This window comes from Sapajus apella, unplaced genomic scaffold (assembly GCF_009761245.1).
Source record: "Sapajus apella isolate SASKATOON/1434 unplaced genomic scaffold, GSC_monkey_1.0 scaffold10, whole genome shotgun sequence".
Lineage (NCBI taxonomy): Eukaryota > Metazoa > Chordata > Mammalia > Primates > Cebidae > Sapajus > Sapajus apella.
Window position 1 is genome coordinate 29,972,657 of NW_022436950.1, and position 20,003 is coordinate 29,992,659.

Sequence of the window (20,003 nt, forward strand, 5' to 3'; positions counted from 1 at the left end):
ATTACAGGCACGCGCCACCATGCCCAGCTGATTTTTTTGTATTTTTAGTAGGGACGGGGTTTCACTATGTTGACCGGGATGGTCTCAATCTCTTGACATCGTGATCCACCCGCCTCGGCCTCCCAAAGTGCTGGGATTACAGGCGCGAGCCACCGCGCCCGGCCCTGAAATTCTTAAAAGATAAATTTAAGTAGCCAGTATTTCAACTTAGGACTTTTTGATCAACATGGAAATGTTCTAATTTTGAGCACAAGATTTAGCTTTACCATTTGATTTTAATAATAAACAATGGAATCTGGACTATATTAATCCAAATAGAAAAATACAGTAATATTTTTAAATTTATTTAATTTGATTCCATTAGTAAATACTTGGTCATTCTTTTTCCTATTAAATTGTATTTAATGCCAATTGCTCTCAGGTGGAATCAACTGATTGCATAATGATTTATTTCACCTATGAAAATAGCAAATATAGAAAAGTCTAACTCTATCTTAGAAAGTAATTATACACAAACTCGCAAATACCACCACTGCCACCATCATGTTAGCCCTTGTGAAACACAAGGTAGACAAAATTAGCAGGCTGAGAAGTTGTTACTGGTATTATAATTCCATGTTCTCATCCACTAAGTAAAGAAATTGTGGGGCCAGGCACAGTGGCTTATGCCTGTAATCCCAGCACTGTGGGAGGTCGAGGCAGGCAGATCACAAGGCCAAGAGATCGAGACTATCCTGGCCAACATGGTGAAACCCTGTCTCTACTAAAAATAAATAAAATTGGCTGGGTGTGGTGACACATGCCCATAGTCCCAGCTACTTGGGAGGCTGAGGCAGAAGAACTGCTTGAACCCAGGAGGTGGTGGTTGCAGTGAGCCGAGATCCCGCTACTGTACTCTAGCCTGGCACCGCATGAGAGTGCAACTCCAAAAAAAAAAAAAAAAAAAAGAAATTGTACGCTATAGATTGCAAATTTTGTTCAAACAATAAATAAGTGTATGTAGCAAATTAAAGAATCAAATATTTTCCTGGCTATACTAGATGACCTATTAAGACAAAAAGAATGAATAACTGAATCCTAAAAACTATTTTGCTCATTTTTCAAAGTGGGCCAAAAGAATGCAGTGTATAATATAAACAACAATAAAAAATAGGCAGCCTATTGTTTAACACATTATTTTGCTCAAAAAGGTAAACTTTTAAGTGAAGACTAAATTACAAATTTGAGAGGTACAATATTCAAATAAAATAGTAAAATTTCAAAGCTGAGCATTATTTAATTGCCTTAATACCAGTCAAAATGATATCATATTATTCACTTTAAAATTGATAAACACTTTCTCATATCAATTCATTAAAGAATTTCAGTGCCATGCATTAACAACACAATGTTGTACTTTTACATTGATATAATACAGTGCAGCAGCCACCTAAAATCCATTACTACTTAAATAAATGTAAAGGGTTCATACTGAAATGATTGTTTTGTCTCAAATAGAGTCTACTTGTATATTTACATGAGTTTGCTTTAACTATAAAGGACCTAGACAGTTAAGTGATAAAATTTACTCATGATACTCACACACTGTATTTTATGGTCGCTTGGAGGTGGATTAAGATGGCTAATGACTACGCTATACAGAGAAATGTAATTTGGAATATTTTACTTAAAATTAATTTAGTTCAACATTTACTGACTGCTCATAGAGAAGTTTGTACTCTACTTTATAGGTATGCATTAGTGGAATCAGCCAGCTAACTTAAAATAAAGACAATGGACTGCCTGGCACATAATAACTTTACTAATTAAGTTAAAAAAAAAAAAACTAGTTGAACCGGGTTTTATAATGTCTGATGCATAAAATAATCAAAAGTCAGTTGACTAACCAAATTTTTTAGTTTGAAAAAGAATTCGTTGTATAGATGTACTATTTTTGGTCTGCAAAATTTCTTTAAAGTAATTCAAAGGCGGCTGATGAGGACACATTGAGGTGAGCAAATATCTATAACCTAAGGGAACCTGAATAAACTTGAATACAAACTAATGGGGAGAAACAGGGTGGCACCTTTTCTTCCTGATTTTTAAAGGTCTTTTTGAGGTAGAAGGCATTAGGGAAGATTGGTATATAAGGAATAAAAACTATTGAAGCCTAGGGGATATGAAAGCAAAGTTCAAAGAAAGGATCAAGATAGAAGCCTTGAGAAGGAGACTAGCATAAAACTTCATGTTAAATGAGAAATACAGATATAATGAAAAATAAATTTCAATAAGAATATCAGGATATAACTTCATTTTCTAAAGATGAATAATTATTTTGCCAATACAAAGTAAAAGGAAGGAGCAATCTAAGGAAAGAAGAAAAGAAGTAAAGGGAAATGGGACAAAGGAAAGAAAGAAGACAACAAAGAAGGAACGAAAAAAGCCCAGGTGTGTGAACTTTAAAGTAAATTACTTGCTCTAAAAGGCTCATTAACATAATAAAAAGAAAAAAAAATAGAAATTTGCCCCCTCTGGTGTGTGTTTTTAATGGAAAACAAATTGTCTAAAACTTCCCCTAACTTCCACAGTACAAACTTAACAATAGACTGAAAGAAGATCCTGAGTTCTTTATTTTGTCTAACTTTCCACAGAATTTTACTAAAATGTTTAAGTAAAATGTATTACAGTTAAAGTACTATCATTCAAAGGAAAGTTTATGTCTTGAACAGGAAAGATTAAAGATTGGACTCAAAGTGTTTTTCATTAAAACTCATCTAATTGTGTTCACATCATTAAAAAATTCTGAATTCACCTAATTTACTGTAAAACTACTTTCAATAAGCATACTGTATAATTTTTCCAAGGAAGTATCCTGGCCTTAGTTCAAAGAAATGACAGGGGAGGGATGGGGACAAAATATGTTGAAACAGAAAAACAAAACATTTCTTGCTTCTTCACCCTCTTAGACAAAGGCTCAACTCTACCCTACATGCACAGCTATTAATAGCTGAGAATTTGCTTTCATTCCACATTTTCCTCTACACTCATCCACCAAAACCTCCATACAAACCCTCTCCTTTGACTTTGGCCTTTTGTGTACTACATATTGATTTCCAGTCCTTTAACTGCTTTTGGTACCTAGAATCATTTTCTGCAATCAATAATTGAGAATATCAAAAGTTATTTCTCATAACAAATAAATAAATACACAAATGGTAGTAAGTGCTCTCCTTAAAGAAAAGGCCAAATTTGAATCAAGAGCATAACATTACTGAAACCAAAATATCTAGAGAATAGTAAGTCTAACATCCAAATATCAAATTAAAAAGAATGGTGTGAAAGGAGGGGAAAAATGGTGAAATGATCAAAATACAGCCCTTACCTGAAAAGGTCTAGATTGAGTAGATAAAGGCAATGGCAATAATAAAGAGATAATTAAAGTAGAAAAAGATCTAATATATCTGAGAGAATCAGATATGACTCAGAGTTTATTACCATCTTTAACTCATCCATAACAGAGGCAAAAAAAAATTTGAGATTGTTTCAAAACTGTTATCCTCAGTTTCATGCATTTACCAAAGACTTACCTAAAGTGACTACTTTTTGCGTTAAGAAGGATAATATTGAGCAGGGGGTGGTGTTATCTTCTACTGTAACTGTTATTTCAGATTCTTTATCTTAATCTGTTAAGAGGAAATTAAGTATTGAAAAGAATTCAATAATCAGAGTTACCAACTTGAATACTAAAATCCCCAAGTCAGTTTCATATGGTCAGTCTCACATGAACATCAAAGAATCATTGGAAGATGTACCTATTGTCTTATAAGTAAATGTAATAACAATTTAATTTTAAATGCCAACAGTGCAACTATATTTGTTAAAAGCATGCTAGTCCAGTCTGTTATCTAACTGCTAGTAAAATTCAATACAAAATGTGTGTATGTGTTTGTGTGTGTGTGTGTGATAAGAAAATACACAAAAATACACCAACATTTTTCTTCCTTTTCCCTTCTGATGTTTAGAAAATTTGCAAACTGGTTTAAACCAAAAGGGGTAAAGGAATGAAATTACTCCTTCAAGCTTAGAGGATTCTGTGCCAAGTTTCATTTCTGGCTACATATTTCTGGCTAAGTTCAAGATCCCTGAAAAGGAATACATAAAAGAGAAAATATCCCTTTAACCTCAGTGGAAGGACATTAGAAGAGGCTGCTATGGAAGAGAAAGGCTTTTGCCCTGAGATGGGTGTGCTCCTGGTGTTTGGTTTCCACTGAGAGGATGCCTGCTCTCTCAATGAATCTGAAGTACCTACTAGGATGAGGTAATGGCTGTGCCAGTTTCACTGGGTCATGCTCTTTCAGCACATTCTTTCCCTCTCTCCTCCCTGAGAAGGTACTGTAAACAAGTCATCCTAAGAGGTGCTGCAGAGAATGAACAATCCTAAATTCAAAATTGTTGAGAACACGAGCCCTGCTATGGCAGTCTAGACATAACTAGAAGACTAAAGCAGCCAAAAAAACAGGTTATTTGGTAAGAAAACGGGGTGGGGGAAAGAGAGGAGAGAGACAAATAAAACAAAAATTAATATGACTAAAATATTATTTTTTAAAGGAAGTTCTATTTTTAAATTACTTAGATCTTCAGATGTGTCTTAAGCAATTTTCTACTTATGGTTTAAAAAAAGAAAAAACTTTAGACATTAAATAATATTGTAGCAAACTGTAAAATATCAAAAATTTAAATAAACCACAGATAAATAGCATGTACTACTGATTCTAAAGCCACAATGGCTCTGATAATATACGAATCATGACTGCAGATGTAAACCTATGATAATCAGATTAAATTACCAGGAAATCAACAAATGCACACACACACACACACACACACACACACACACACACACACATATCATAATCCTTACTGAATGAAAAAAAAATGCCTCTTTTTTTTGAAGAAAGGATTCTTTGTGTGCATGGGGCTGGGGCTTTTGGAACATCCATAATTTGCAAATTCATAAGGATTTCCACCAAAATACAAATACCTATTGCCCAGTTAAAGGGCTGTTTTGTGTTATATTCTGATGGCAGGCTGTACTTGGGCGTAAAATTAAAAGGGATTCTATTTATTCAATCTATTTTGACTGCAAAAAAAATCATATTGTCCACAGTGAAATGACATAGTGAAAGAACTATGCTTTTGAACTGGGCTGGTACCTGCAGCTCATGCATGGGACATTTTGCATAATGTGGCTCACATAAAAGGCTTTGTTCTCCATCGCCTCACTGTGGCTGCAAACCTCAATTTCAGTTTGCAATCATCTTTTCTAGACTGATCATTTTAAAATAAATTACATCTTTAACATTTAAGTTAGTTCCTTACCAACAGTCATCAATCCCTTTGCCTCACACCCAAAATTATATACCACTCAACAATATTTTTTTGTTTTGCACTACAGATTTTATTCACAACATAATTTCCAAACCCTGAAAGATAATTCTTTTAAGTACCTATTTCCTTTCGTAACATGTATATAGTGTATTATACATTTGTGTGCATACTTGTATGTTTATGCATTTAAACAAAAACCCTTTACGCTGACTTAATTTTAAAGGGTCTACGTCCTGGAAGCATTGTGCTAATGGCTTACAACAGATGGCACACAGCAATTGTCACAAACGGGCTTGTTGCTAATGAAAGCTTTTTATTTTCTGACGAAATCCTGAAGCCCCGATGCAAATCAAGCGGAATAACATTAATTTCCAGTTTTCAAGGATATTTTTATCTGACTCCATCCCCTTTACTACCCCTTCCCCCATACACACCCAAATATACACCTCCCCACTCCTAGCCCCCCACACTCTCTTTCTTGAAATTTCTATCCTTAAACAAAAGACGAGGTGGGGGAAGGATGGCAGCCAGCACTGCAGTCCCTCTCTCCCCACCAAAAAAGCCTTCTAAAAAGAAAAAGAAGAAAAGAATAGATGTACTGTAGATTCAGATGTCCACCCCCATCGTTTAAAAAGAAAAACCACTGTGTAGGAGCTTAACCAGACTCATTTCTTCGTGCCCTGCCCTCCAACACCACCAGACATTGATTTTTCATTTTCCTAAATTTATAAATATCAGTTCTCCTCTCCCAGCTGTTTCTGGAGGAATTACAGGGAAACATGATTTGAAATGGACAAGGTTTCCCTCACTCATTGGCCACTGTGTGCAGTTCACTGCAGCTGGATGAACGGAACAAAACAAAAAATCCCCTACCCCGAATTCCTTTTTTCCACTATTTTTGTAGAATCCACTCTCCTTCTTTCCACAGCTAAGGTAATACTGGCTTTCGATACACGTATTCTAACCTGACGTAAGTTTTCAGTCGTTTCAAAGTGGTACCTAACAAGGTCACTCGCTCTTGTACAAAGCCAGGGCTCAGGTACCAGCAGCGCCCGGCCCCTTGCCCCGCGGTGACACCTGGAGAGGCCAGGCCCGAAGCTTCCGCCAGGTGCACGGCTGGCCAGCTCGACCAACTCCCAGAATGCCAGCTCCGAGTCCCCGAGGACGAGACACAACCCCTCCCCACTCCCACCTCTTCCTATGCAGAGACCGAGGCAGAAGGAGAGGCGCCCTACATAGAGCCAGAGGTGGGGACCGTCTCTTACCTGGGCGCAGAAACTGGATGCACCCGCGGTCGCGACTGCCACCGCTGACGGACTTAGCGCCCTCCGGAGAAGAAGCAGAGGGGTGGACGGGTTAGGGGAAGAAAGGGGAGTGGGGGGGAAAGAAGGAGAAGGAAGAGAAAGAAGCGGAAGGGAAGTAAAGGAAGAGAGGATGCTGCTGCTGCTGCTGCTGCTGCCCAGAGCCCGCGCAGCCCGAGCGCCCGCCCTAGTCTGAGCGCGGCGCCCCCGCCCGGCTCCCCGCGCAGCCGCCCCGCCCCGCCCCGGCCCTTCCTCCCCGCCCCGCGCAGGTCCCGCCCGACTCCGCGAGCCCGTGGGCGGCCGCGGCGGGGCTGGCGCTGCCACCGCCGCAGTGTTCGGGAGGGGGAGCGCTGCCGCCCCGCTTCCTGTAGCAGCCGCCCGCCGCCAGGCGGGGACCGCGAGGTAGGAGCCTCGGAGAGCCCCTCCCAGCCGCGGCCAGGGCCTTCTCCAGAGGCCGGGTCCCTTCCCGCGATAAAGTGAGGCCAGCGCCCGGGTGGCGGGACCGGCGGGCCTTCCTCACTGGCGTCCTTGGGAAATCGGGGATAGCAGCTTTAGTCTCTCCGGAGCAACCCCCTCAGACACCCTACTTTCCTCCCCTGTGTGGCTGTGAGGCGGGGATGCCAGTGGACCCTCACCAGGAAAGCTCACTGGTCTCGCCTCACAAACCCAACCACAGGTGCATCCAGAAACGACAAGGAAATGTGGGGCTCTTGAGACTTATAGAACAACTCTTGACGGCACGAAAGGGGCAATGGCCGAGGGAGTAGAGAATGCTAGACCCAGCTCTGTCACTAATTAGATTCATTCATTTATTGAGTCGACGAATGTTCATTGACACCTACTATGTGTCAGTCACTCTTCTAATCACTATAAACATCAGTGAATAAAACAGACCTTTCCCTCAACCCTAAGAAAAAAGATCCCCTCCCTTTATGGTTATTACATTCTAGATCCAGACGTATGCTCTAGAGACAGTTCACTTAATCTAACCCTCAGTGTATTCATGTGTCATATGAGGACTAAAAATTACAGTCCAATTCTTAAGATAATGATCATTAAGGATTTTTGAAGAATGATACAAATACAATGAATTAGCACAGAAAATGTTGACCTTGAAATATTACCATTAAAAACATAATTACCTCTTAAATACTTTTGAAAGTGAAATGACCAACTGAGAAAACAAATGATTCATTACCATGGAATCCTCATAATCAGATAGCATAATCATCAAAATCAGCTTTTTATTCTAAGTAAGAAAAGTAAGATGCAACTTAGAATTACTTTGAGTGTATCAAGTACTGACAAGGTGTTTTTAAGGTCAGCCAAGATACTGAGGTGTGGCTTGTACAGTCTTCACAGTGCTGATGAAACAGCAGCCGTAATGTGGTTCTGTCACTTAAATTAACCACAGAATCTTAGAACCTAGAACATGAGAGTTGATTTTTTTAGGCAGTTGGTCTAATTTGCTCCATTTTCAGATGGAAAAAGAGACCTGATGATGGGAGCCTGCAGGGATTAGAAACCATCACTGAGGAAGATGTGAAAGCCTGGCCTTCCCAGTCACACCTGGTGCGCTGTGTCCTGCCTCCCCTGCTCGGCTTCATACCATGAGCCAGTGACGCTTGCAGTTAGGATGGAAGTATCCAGGCACACCCAGGAGCTGGGAGCTTGGAGGAGTTGATGCTCCTCCTTGGAAGATGGCCTGATTGAGAAGAAGGAGGTCTTAGGAAACTAGGAAATCACAGACAGTACGTGGATGGGAGGAGGGAGTAGGCATACTACCAGAGTGTTACCAGCTGAAATTCATGACCTGGCATGCAGGTGCAGGTGCTCATTGAGAGTAATTTTCCAGGGCCAGGAGCGGTGGCTCACACCTGTAATCACAGCAGCTCAGGAGGGAGGATTGCTTGAAGCCAGAAGTTTGAGGGTGCAGTGATTTATGATTATACCACTGCACTACAGCCTGAGTGACAGTGAGACTCTGTCTCTAAAAAACAGCTGTTAAAAGAAGAGATTTTCTCTCCAATCCTTTGAAGTACAGTGTTTTTTCCCCTCCACTTTAAGAGTAGCTGAGTCAGCCAAACTCTAATGGTTTTTCTCTTTGGGGAACCTGGTCCTTTTTGAGAGAAAATGCCTCCTCTCAACACACATCTTAGAGTTCTGCTGGAAAAACAGTATCTATATGTTTTAATTCAATAAAGAGACTTTATTGGGGAACCAATTAAAAAGGGTTCAAACGACTAAAAAGCCAAATAGGGGATGATGAGGCAACACGATGATACTAGCAGGAAAGTAATATCACTCTCAGCCTGGGGAGTGCTAGAGAAGAGGGTTTACCAGGAGTGAGGAGCCGAAGCTGCTTTAAGGAAACTGAAACCACAGTGGAGATGCCTACTTGGAAACAGATAATGCTGGAGGCGCCTTTGAAAGCTGAGAGTGAAAAGGAATGCTGTGGCTCTCCTTCAACCTGTATTTCAAAATCCTGTGATTGGGTGAACCTAGAAGGAAGTAAGTTGACAAAGCAGCCTAAGAAATATAGTTAGCAGGAGTCAGTGCCCTGGGATGTCAAACAACTTTAGGAGGGGATCACATGTATTTAGGCTTCTAGTTTAATGAAGGAGTCTTTGCGTCGAAGTGAAATTGTGTTTTCCTCAGCAAAGCATCCCTTCCTTAGAGGAGCCATCTTTTTCATATTATGATTCCCGATGTGCTAGTAAATGTGTGACTCTCTTCTCTTTCTTAGAGGTGGACCTTGTGACCCTGGCTAAGTCTATAATAGAACCTGTTCTGCTCATGTATAGTGATTGATCCAGGGTGGTCATATGTCCCAAATATTTCCAGTCAGGGTTTTTTTTTTCATGAGATGTGTCATATGAACAATAGTGAATCAGATGGATATAGGTATAGAGTTGTCAGTGACTCTCTTTCCTTCCATGTAGAAAAGCAATGCTGAGAGATGGAGAAAGAGCCCTTGAAAGATTCTGTGGATCCTGCTACATCTCAAGGTAAAAATACCATTTTCAAACCAATAGTTTTTCATCTCTTTTCTAAGCTTATTTGTATTCCTGTCATTTGCAACTGAAGAAGCCTTCACTAATACAGTACTGGACTCCAAAAAGTAAGCCACAGATATAGAAAGAGCTGCCAATATTGATTTCCACAATTATTTGTCCTATCTTCAGGCTAAATTCTTGATTTGTATTTCTTTGGCCTAGAAGATTATGTACGTAAACAACCATATACTTTTCTCAGGGACAGTTTCTCAGAACACCATCAGAATAAATGTATTTCTACTGATTAGAGAAAGGTCTACTTGTATATAGGAAGTAATAAAATCTTCTCTCCAGAGAGTCAAAAAGTAGGTGAGCCATTGAGGAGGTTGTACTGCATCGTGTTAAGAGCACTAGACTGCACGTCAGATCTGAGGGCCCATATCTGCTGTCACTTGCTTGTGTGACCTTGGTTACCTCTCCCTACCATTTTGAACCTCAATATTTTTATTAGCAAATAAGGAGCCTCAACCACATGCCATCTAAGGTCACTTTAGTTTTATAAATCTATCAGAAATTACAGCTCAGCTGGGCATTTGCTTATTAAATGGATGAACATTAATTAAGTGGCCCCTAGAGAAACAATGAGCAAGGCTTATACATACACAAATAACGCTGATACAATGTACAACCCATGATACGAAAGATGTGGATGCAAGAGGCAGGTGTGACCCTGAAGAGCAGACACTAGTAAGTCTTTTACCTTCTGTGCATGAAATGGGCTTTTTTGGTTTTGTTTTTCATTTCTCGACCTTTTCTCTATGGATGACTAGAGGCACATCTATTAAAATTTTTATAATGTTTCAAAAGTTTCCTGTAATCCCAGCACTTTGGGAGGCTGATGTAGGTGCATCACCTGAGGTCAAGAGTTGGAGACCAGCCTGGCCAACATAGTGAAACCCCGTCTCTACTGAAAAATAAAAAAAATTAGCCCGGTGTGGTCGTATACACCTGCAATCCCAGCTACTAAGGAGGCTGAGGCAGGAGAATCGCATGAACCCAGGAGGCAGTGGTTGCAGTTAGCTGAGATTGCACCATTGCACTCCAGCTCAGGTGACAGTATGAGACTCTGTCTTAACAAAAACCCAAAAAAACAAAAAACATTGAAATGACTTTAAAATTTAAAAATGAGTTTTAGTAGTATGGTCTCCCATTTTCAATTTTACGCCTGTTTCAGTGAACAGATGGTAAAATTACCATTAACTTCTTCTGGACCATAATGTATCATTCTGTTCAAAAAACTTTGTTGAGGTATAATTTACATTCAATTAAAAGCACAGATCAGAAATATTAAATCTACACCTTCAGCCCCAACCCATAGAGGTAACTACACTTTTGATTTTGCTTCTCTGTAGATTTACTTTGCATATTCTTGGAATTCCTATAAAAGGTTTCAGACAATATATGCTATTCTACATCTGGTTTCTTTTGCACACACATTACTTTTGAGATGTATCCTTTATTTTGTAAGTTATCTGCAGTTTATTCCTTTTTACGGTTTAGTAGTATTTCATTGTAGGGATATACCATATTTTGTATACCCATTTTCTAATTAGTGGACATTTTGGGTTATTTTCAGTTTCTGCTTGTTAGTAATAAGGTTGTTATGAACTTTTAAATAAGATTTTTTTTTGTGTGGATATGTTGTTGCTTCTTTTAGTCACATACCCAAGAGTGAAATTTCTGGGTCTAGTAGACATATGCTTAATATTATAAGAAGGTACTGAAGTATAAGTTTTCAGTACTGCTGAGTAGGCTTTTACTAGATCTTACCATCCCCCACATAACATCTCCTGTAGGAGGAAAACAACCAAAAACAGAAAGCACTAGCATGTTAACAAAGCAGGCATATTTTAAAGTGGAATCAACACTTGGAAAAAGGAATGGCACATTCAATGCCTTTTAGCTTGAGAGCAGATTGCACACAATACTGCCAGGGGCAAACATTCAGAAAAATTACAGTTTTCCTAGAGTATAGTTTGTGGCAACGTCCTGAAATGGAAAGCAAAAGAAGAATATTGACAAGAACAGAGATGCTGGAATAGTCCAAATTCTACGTATAATATACGTACAAATCTCCACTTTATCCCTGAATCATGTGTGTATGGAACAGATTCAATGCTTCCCAGCTAAAGATTAAAAACAAAACAAAACAAAAACAGCAACCAAATACTGAACTGAGGTTTGAGTTGCTACCCAAGTGACAGATGTCGCAATGTGAATCTAACAAATTGAATGAGTACTAAAACAAAAACTTAAAACCCTGGAGTATATAGCAAAATCCAGAGTTTTCACAACTTAGCATTGGGATACCACCCAAAGTTATTCAACATTCAAAGAACCAGGAAAGTGTGGCCCAGTCTCAAGAAAAAAGACAATCAACAGAAATTAATTTTTAGATGATTCAGATGTTGGAATTAATAGAAAAGGGCTAAAATCAGCTACTATAAATATACTCAATTAAAGGAAATATAAGTAAAAAAAATGGAAACTTTCAGTAGAAAAACTAAAATTATTGAGAAGAACACTGATAAGTAATGATGCCAGTATGTCTCTGTGTTCTTATTTGTCCTTCTTGTATCATGTTTTGTGTTGTGAAATGCCTGTTCTAACATTTTGCTAATTTTTAAATGGGTTGTTTATCTTCCAATATACAAAGAAACCTTATAAAGTGTTTTTTTATATATTCTGAATGCAATATATCTATGATGAATATATTTTGAAATTATTTTCCTCCAGTTTTTTGTTTGCATTTCATTTTCTAAATGTCATCTTTGGAAGTACAAACTCCTTTAAGTTTGTTAAAGTCTCATTTCCCCAATCAAATTTTCTTTTTACGCTTTGTGTTTTTTTGGTCCTATCTAAGTAATCTTTTATCTACTGCAGGGCTGCTTTTTCTCTGTTCTCTTCTAGAAATTTGATAGTTTTAATTTCTATGATCTATTTCAAATTAGTTGATATGATATAAGGTATTACTGATTATTTTTTCCATATAGATAATAGTTGTTCCAGAATTATTTTGTGAAAAGACCATCCTTTCCTCATTAATTACCATAGCATCTTTATCACAAATCAATTGGTTTTATATATATATATACATATTTATATATATATATATGTATGTATAATGTGAAATTGGCATAAGAATCAATGACATAGCAGAATTCAGGAACAGACATATATATATGACAACATCAAATGCTCTTGAGGACATGAAACAAAAGGAATTTTAATTCATCACTGGAGGATGAATTAAAATTCCATATATAAATTACCATATATATATATGGTAATTTAATGAGGAAAGGATGGTCTTTTAACAAAATAATTCTGGAACAACTGATATCTATATTTATCTATCTCTCTATATATATATAAAACCAATCAATTGGTTATATAAATATATGTCTATACAAAACCAATTGATTCGTGACAAAGATGCTATGGTGTGTATGTATATATATATATATAACCAATTGATTTTATATATACATATATGTATATGTGTGAATATAAAATCATTCCTTTTTTTGATTCAATTATATTCCTTTGCATGGCCACAACACTTCTGTTTACCTGTTGATAAACACAGTTGATGCACATTTGGGTGGTTTCTACTTGTTGGCTATTGTGAATTGTGCTGCTAAGCACATTAGTATACAAGTATTTTTATGGACATTCTCAATTCTTTTGTGAATATACCTAGGCATGAAATTGCTGGGCTATATTTTAATCATATTTTTAACAATTTGAATAATTGCTAAATATTTTCCCAAAGCAAATAAACATTTTACATTTCCATGAGCAATTCATGAAGGTTTCAACTTCTCCACATTCTTATCAACTCTTGTTATTGTTTGTTTATAGCTATTCTAGTGGGTGTGAAGTGGTGTGTCATTGTGATTTGGGTTTGTATATTCTCAATGACTAATAATGTTGAGCATGTCTTCATGTGCTTATTGGCCAGTTATATATTTTATGTGAAAAACTGTCTATCCTTTGCCTATTTAAAAAATTGGGTTATCTATAGTTTTATTGCTAGTGTTCTTTACGCATTTTGGATACCAATCCTTTTCAGACATATGATTTGCAAATATTTTCTCTGATTCTATGAATTCTCTTTTTCACTTTCTTAATTCTCTTCATTATAACAAAAGTTTTAAAATTTTTATAAAGTCCAATTAATACTTTTTTCTTTGATTGCTTGTACTTTTGATGTTATTTCTAAAATAGCATTGCCTAATTTAAGGTCATGAGATAGAGCTTTTTCCTTCTAGGAGTTTTATAGTTTTAGTTTCTACATTTAGGCACTTATTTCATTTTGAGTGGGTTTTTTTGTACAATATGAGATACAAGTCCAACTTCATCTTTTGCATATGGGTAACAAGTCATCCCAGCACCATTTGTTGAAAATCATTCTTTCCCCTATTGATTTGTCATGGCATACTCTTTAAAATCAGACCAGAATTGTGAGGGTTTGTTTCTGGACTCTCATTTCTATTCCATTGAGCTATGTGTCTATTTATATAACAGCGGCAGACTGTCTTAATTACTGTAATTTTGTAGCAACTTTTGAAATTGGGAAGTGTGAGTCCTTCAGCTTTGTTTTTTTTCAAGACTACTCTGGCCATTTTAGCTTTCTTGCATTTTCATATGAATTTTAGGATCAGCTAGTCAATTTCTGTGACAACAACAACAACATAAAAAGGAAGTTGCAACTTTGATAAAGACTGCATTGAATCTATAGATCAGTTTGAGGGTATTGCTATTTTAACATTGTTAAATCTTCTATTCCATAAACACATGGTATCCTTCCATTTATTTAGGTTTGTATTATTTTTCTAAAAAATATTTTCAGTGTACAGATCTTATACTTCTTTATACTTATTTTATTAAATTTATTCCTAAGTATTTTATTCTTTTTGGTGCTATTGTAAAAGGATTAGCTTTTTAAATTTTATTCTGGATTGTTCGTTGATAGTTTATGGAAATATACTTGATTGACCCTGTATTCTGGAAACTGGCTGAACTCATTTATAAGCTTTGATAGGTTTTTAAAAATCCTTCTTATTTTCTATTTTCAAAATCATTTCAGCAACTGGATATAGGTTTATGTCTTCCTATTTAATATGGATGTCTTTATTACTTTATTCCTTGCCTAATTGCCCTGGCTACAATTTTCAGTACAATATTGAATAGAAGCAGTGAGAGGCTACATACTTCTCTCATTCCTGATCTTCAAAGTAAATGCTTCAGTTATTCATCAGTAAGAATGATGTTAGCAGTGGGTTTTTCAAGAATATTCCTTATCAGTTGAGGAAATTTCCTTCTATCCTAATTTGTTAAACATTTTTTATCATAAAAGGGTGTTGAATTTTGTCAAATGCCTTTTCTGTATCAACTGAGATGATTATATGGCTTTTGTCCTTATTTTATTAAATTGATTTATTATAATTGATTATTCCTCATGTTAAACCAACTTTGCATTTCTGACGATTAATCAAACTTAGTTAAAAAATACAACCCATTTTATCTGTTACTGGATTTGGATTGTTTGTTGAAGATTTTACTTGTATATTTATATTTATAATTTTATTAATTTTGAAATATAAAGTGTCTCTCTTGGCAAATTTAAAAATTTTTAATTTTTAAATTGATAAGTAAAATGCATATGTTTATGGTATATAACAGAATGTTTTGATACATGTGTACATTGTGGAATGGCTAATTCAAGCTAATTAATATATGCATTATCTTACATATTTACTATTTTTTTGGTATTGGAAACAGCTATTTGGTATTGATAACAATTGCTACTGTGTTAGCAATTTCTAAGTACACAGTACATTGTTATCAAACAATTTTTATTATCAATTTTGCCAATATCTGCCTTTTGTTTGAAGTATTTAATTCATTTACATATGTTATAATTACTGATAAGGTAGGATCTATATCTACATGATGCTATTTATTTTATATATATCACTTTTTTTTGTTACTCTATTGTTCTGTTACTGACTTCTTTTTTGTAAGGTAGATATTTTATGGTTTACTATTTCTTTTTTCTTTTTTGGAGACAGAATCTTGCTTTGTAACCCAGCCTGGAGTATGATGATGCAATCATGACTCACTGCAACCTTGAAAACCTGGGTTCAAGTTATTATCCTTCCTTAGCCTCCCAAGAGCTGGGACTACAGGTGCCCACCACCATGCTTGGTTATCTATTATTATTATTATTTTGGAATGTGGGCGTCCTTATGTTGCCCAGGCTGGTCTCAAACTTCTGGACTCAAGTATTCTTTCCACCTCAGCCTTCCAAAGTGTTGAGATTATAGGCGTGAGCCACTGTCCTTGGCATGTGTGCCATTTTGATAGTCATTTCTTTGAATATTTTTATCCCTTAATTTGTACTGGATGCCAATACAATGGTATTATAATCAACATCTGAGTCTATAGAAATATAGCTCATATTAATACCAATTTAAGTTCAGCAGTATAATAAAATTTTGTTTCTGTATGGTACCATTTTCTACTCCTTCATTTGTTCTATTAGTGCCATACAGATTACATTTTTGTAGATTGTATTCCCATCAACATGGTTTATAATTACTGCTTTTGAAGTTCTTTTCAAATTGGAAAGGAGAGCAAAAAGTTACAGACAAAAAATACATTTGTACTGTCATTTTTATTTACCTAGGTAGTTACGTATTCCAATATTCTTATATTTTAGGTCTATAGATGACAAATTTTCCCAGAAATTTATTGCCTAAATTTTTACTTTGCCTTTCCTTTTAAATTACACTTTCACTGGTAATACACTTTTAAGATGACAGTTTTCTTTTTCTTTCAGTGAGTTGATGATATATTTCCATTGTCTTCAAGCTGGCATATTCTCCAGTGAGAAGACTGCAGTCACTATTGTTTCCTTATGCAATGTGTAATTTTAAAAATGGCTGCTTTTATAATTTTCTTTATCAATTATTTGATTATGATATTTCTTGGTATACAGTTTATGTGTTTATTTGTGTATTCTGTGATATTTATCCTCCTTTGGGGTTTATGGTGTTGATTCTTTGCATTTATAATTTTCAGTAAATGTCAAAAATTTCTATCCAATTTAAAAAAATATTAATGTTTATGTGGCATATAAATATTAAATACATGCATATTAAACTGCTTATTCATATTTCATATGTCAATGAATGTTTCATATGTCACTGAGATCTTATTCAATAATTTTTTCAATCTTTTCCTTTCTGTATTTATGTTTTGAAAAAGTTTATTGCATCATTAGGTTCACAGTTTTTTTCCTTATCATTTAATCTGCAGTTAGTCTCAAACAGTTAAGTTTTCATTTCACATATGTCCAGAAGTCTCATTGTTTTTGATTCATTTCTATCTTCAATAAATACTTAAATATTCACATAGTGGCTTTTGAAAGATCTTTTTGCTGATTATATTTTCTGTCATTTCTACTTATTTTTTCTTTTGAGTAATGCTTTTCTTGGTTATAAGTCATATTTTCTTGCTTCTTGACCCAGGTAGTACTTTTTTATTGGATGCTAGACATTCATTTCTTTTTTATTTTTTGTTTTCTTTTCTTGAGACAGGGTTTCATTCTGTCACTCAGGCTGGAGTGTGGTGGCCCAATCATGGCTCATTGCATCATTAACCTCCTGGGACCAGGTGGTCCTCCTGCTCAGCCTCCCAGGTAGATGGGACCACGTGTGCATACCACCACATCCAGCTGATTTTTAACATTATTTGTAGAGATAGGGTCTCACCATGTTTCCCAGGCTGGTCTCAAATTCCTGGGCTCAAGTGATCCTCCCACCTCGGCCTTCTAAAGTTCTGGGATTACAGGTATGGGCCAGCGCACTGATTGTATTTTAAAAAACTGATATATCATAGTTGTACATATTTTGGGAGTATATATGGTACTTTGGTACATATATGCAATGTGTACCAATCAAATCAGCACAATTAGGATACCCATCACCTCAAACATTCATTCTTTGTGTTGGGAACATTACAATTCATCTCTTTTAGCTATTTTGAAATATAGAATATATTATTGTTAACTATAATTTCTCTACATATCAAATACTAGAACTTATTTCTTTTACCTAACTGTATTTTCATACCTGTTAACCAACTTCTCTTCATCCTCCTCTCTCCACTTGCCTTCCCAGCCTCTGGTGACATTTGGTTAATATAAGCAATTACATAAAAATTCTCTCTAAATACTGCTTTATTGCATCCCACACATTTGATGTTTTATTTTTCTTATCTTTAAGTTTAAAATATAATTTCTCTTGTAATCATAACTGTGAAAAATTTAAAATGGTATGTGTTTACTATCTTTATGATTGTATCTTCTACCTGGCTTCCACTTATACAAGCTTGTGAAGGCATTTTTCCAGTAGTTACACGGATTAGGTTTTACGTTTAGATACATCATATACCTGAAATTAATGTTTGATGGTATAATGTGAGTCAGGTTTTTTTTTTTTTTTTTTTGAGATGGAGTTTCACTCATGTTACCCAGGCTGGAGTGCAATGGCGCGATCTCGGCTCACCGCAACCTCTGCCTCCTGGGTTCAGGCAATTCTCCTGCCTCAGCCTCCTGAGTAGCTGGGATTACAGGCACGCACCACCATGCTCAGCTAGTTTTTTGTATTTTTAGTAGAGACGGGGTTTCACCATGTTGACCAGGATGGTCTCGATCTCTTGACCTCATGATCCACCCGCCTCGGCCTCCCAAAGTGCTGGGATTACGGGCTTGAGCCACCGCGCCTGGCCTGTTTTTTTTTAATCATAGATTTTTAAGTTACCCAACATCATTTATTGAAAACACTCTTCTTTTCCAATAATTGAAGCATGATTTTTATCATAATTCGGGGGCCAGTGTGTATGTTTCAATTTCTCTCATATCTATTTTGTTCTCCTGGACTATTTTTATATTCTTGTAACAATAGCATACTATCCTAATTACTCTAACTGTATTATACATTTTGATCATCAGTACAGTACATGCTCAAACAGTTTGTTCTCTTTTAAGCTTATATTTTTACCTTTGGACTAATAGATATTTATATAAAATTTGAAATTAGTGCACAAAATTGACTGTATAGGTAATTTTGGGAAAATCCAACAACTTCATTTAGGCCTTTTTCAATACACTTGAATACATTTTTATAGTTTTATGTGTAGATGTATCACATATCTTGTAAGAGATAACTCATAGGTATTGATTTTTTCTTCCTCTCAAAATGGTATCACTTTAAAAATGTTATTTTCTAACTTGTCTTGCTGATATGTGAAAATATAATTAATTTTATACTGACTTTATATCCCATAAAATGTCTAACTTCAATTTTTAATTCTGGTAGTTTTTTGAGAATCTTTTCAAATGTTGCATTCACAATAATTTTATCTATCTTATTCTTTCTCTCCAGTCCTTTATAAATTTTACTTCTCTTGTTTGGCTTTTGTTACTGACTAGAACCTCCAGAATGCTGTTGGATGTAAGTCATAATATTGCACACCTTTGTCTCATTTTTCATCCCAGGGAGGATGCTTTCAGCATTTTACCATTAAGTGGGATGCTTATACAGTTTCTTTTTCAGTAGACATCTTATGTCAGATTAAAGTTTATCTTTTATATTATTTTACAAGCAATTTAAAAAATTGTGCATAGATATTGAAATTTATCAAATACCTTTTACATACTTGAAATAGTTTTCTATTTCTGACATAAAAATTGCAAGAAACAATACAAATTTATTTCTTTATAGGTTTGTAGGTCATAAATCTGGAACAGGTCTTACTGGGTTAAAATCAAGGTATCCACAGAGCTGCCTTCATATTGAAGGTTCTAAGACAAAACCATTTTCCTGCTTTTCTAGCTGTTGGCAGGATTCTGTTCCTTGCGTTCCTTCTAGTTGTATGACTGTGGTCTCTATTTTCTTGCTGTTGCTATTTATCATTTAATCTTCAGTCAAATCCAGAGAAAATAAGAATACTTTTCTCTGAGTTACCTGGCAGTAATGGAAATACTTTAAGCATACAGCATTAATACTGTAAATAAAATACTAACACATTTTCTGAACAGGTGACATTATGGGACTCAGGCCTGATATTCAAATGAGAATAAGGAAAACACTTGTAGATTGGTCAGTCAGGAAAGCAACTACCTCCATTACAACCAGAAATCTACAAATCATGAAGCTACTACCATAACTGAGTTTAACAAAAGTGTCCTAAATGAGATAAATGATCA

General features: G+C 35.9%; 1 protein-coding gene across 1 annotated transcript in view; it reads right to left on the bottom strand.

Annotated features, from left to right (window-relative positions):
* Positions 1–6,869, bottom strand: part of MAP2 (microtubule associated protein 2) — a 302,193-nt gene extending 295,324 nt beyond the window's left edge. The window contains exons 1-2 of the mRNA XM_032278374.1: positions 6,633–6,869; positions 3,567–3,662 (exon numbers count right to left, since the gene is read on the bottom strand). The gene's annotated coding sequence lies outside the window, so the exon portion shown is untranslated. The remainder of the gene's footprint in view (positions 1–3,566; positions 3,663–6,632) is intronic.
* Positions 6,870–20,003: the final 13,134 nt, after the last annotated feature.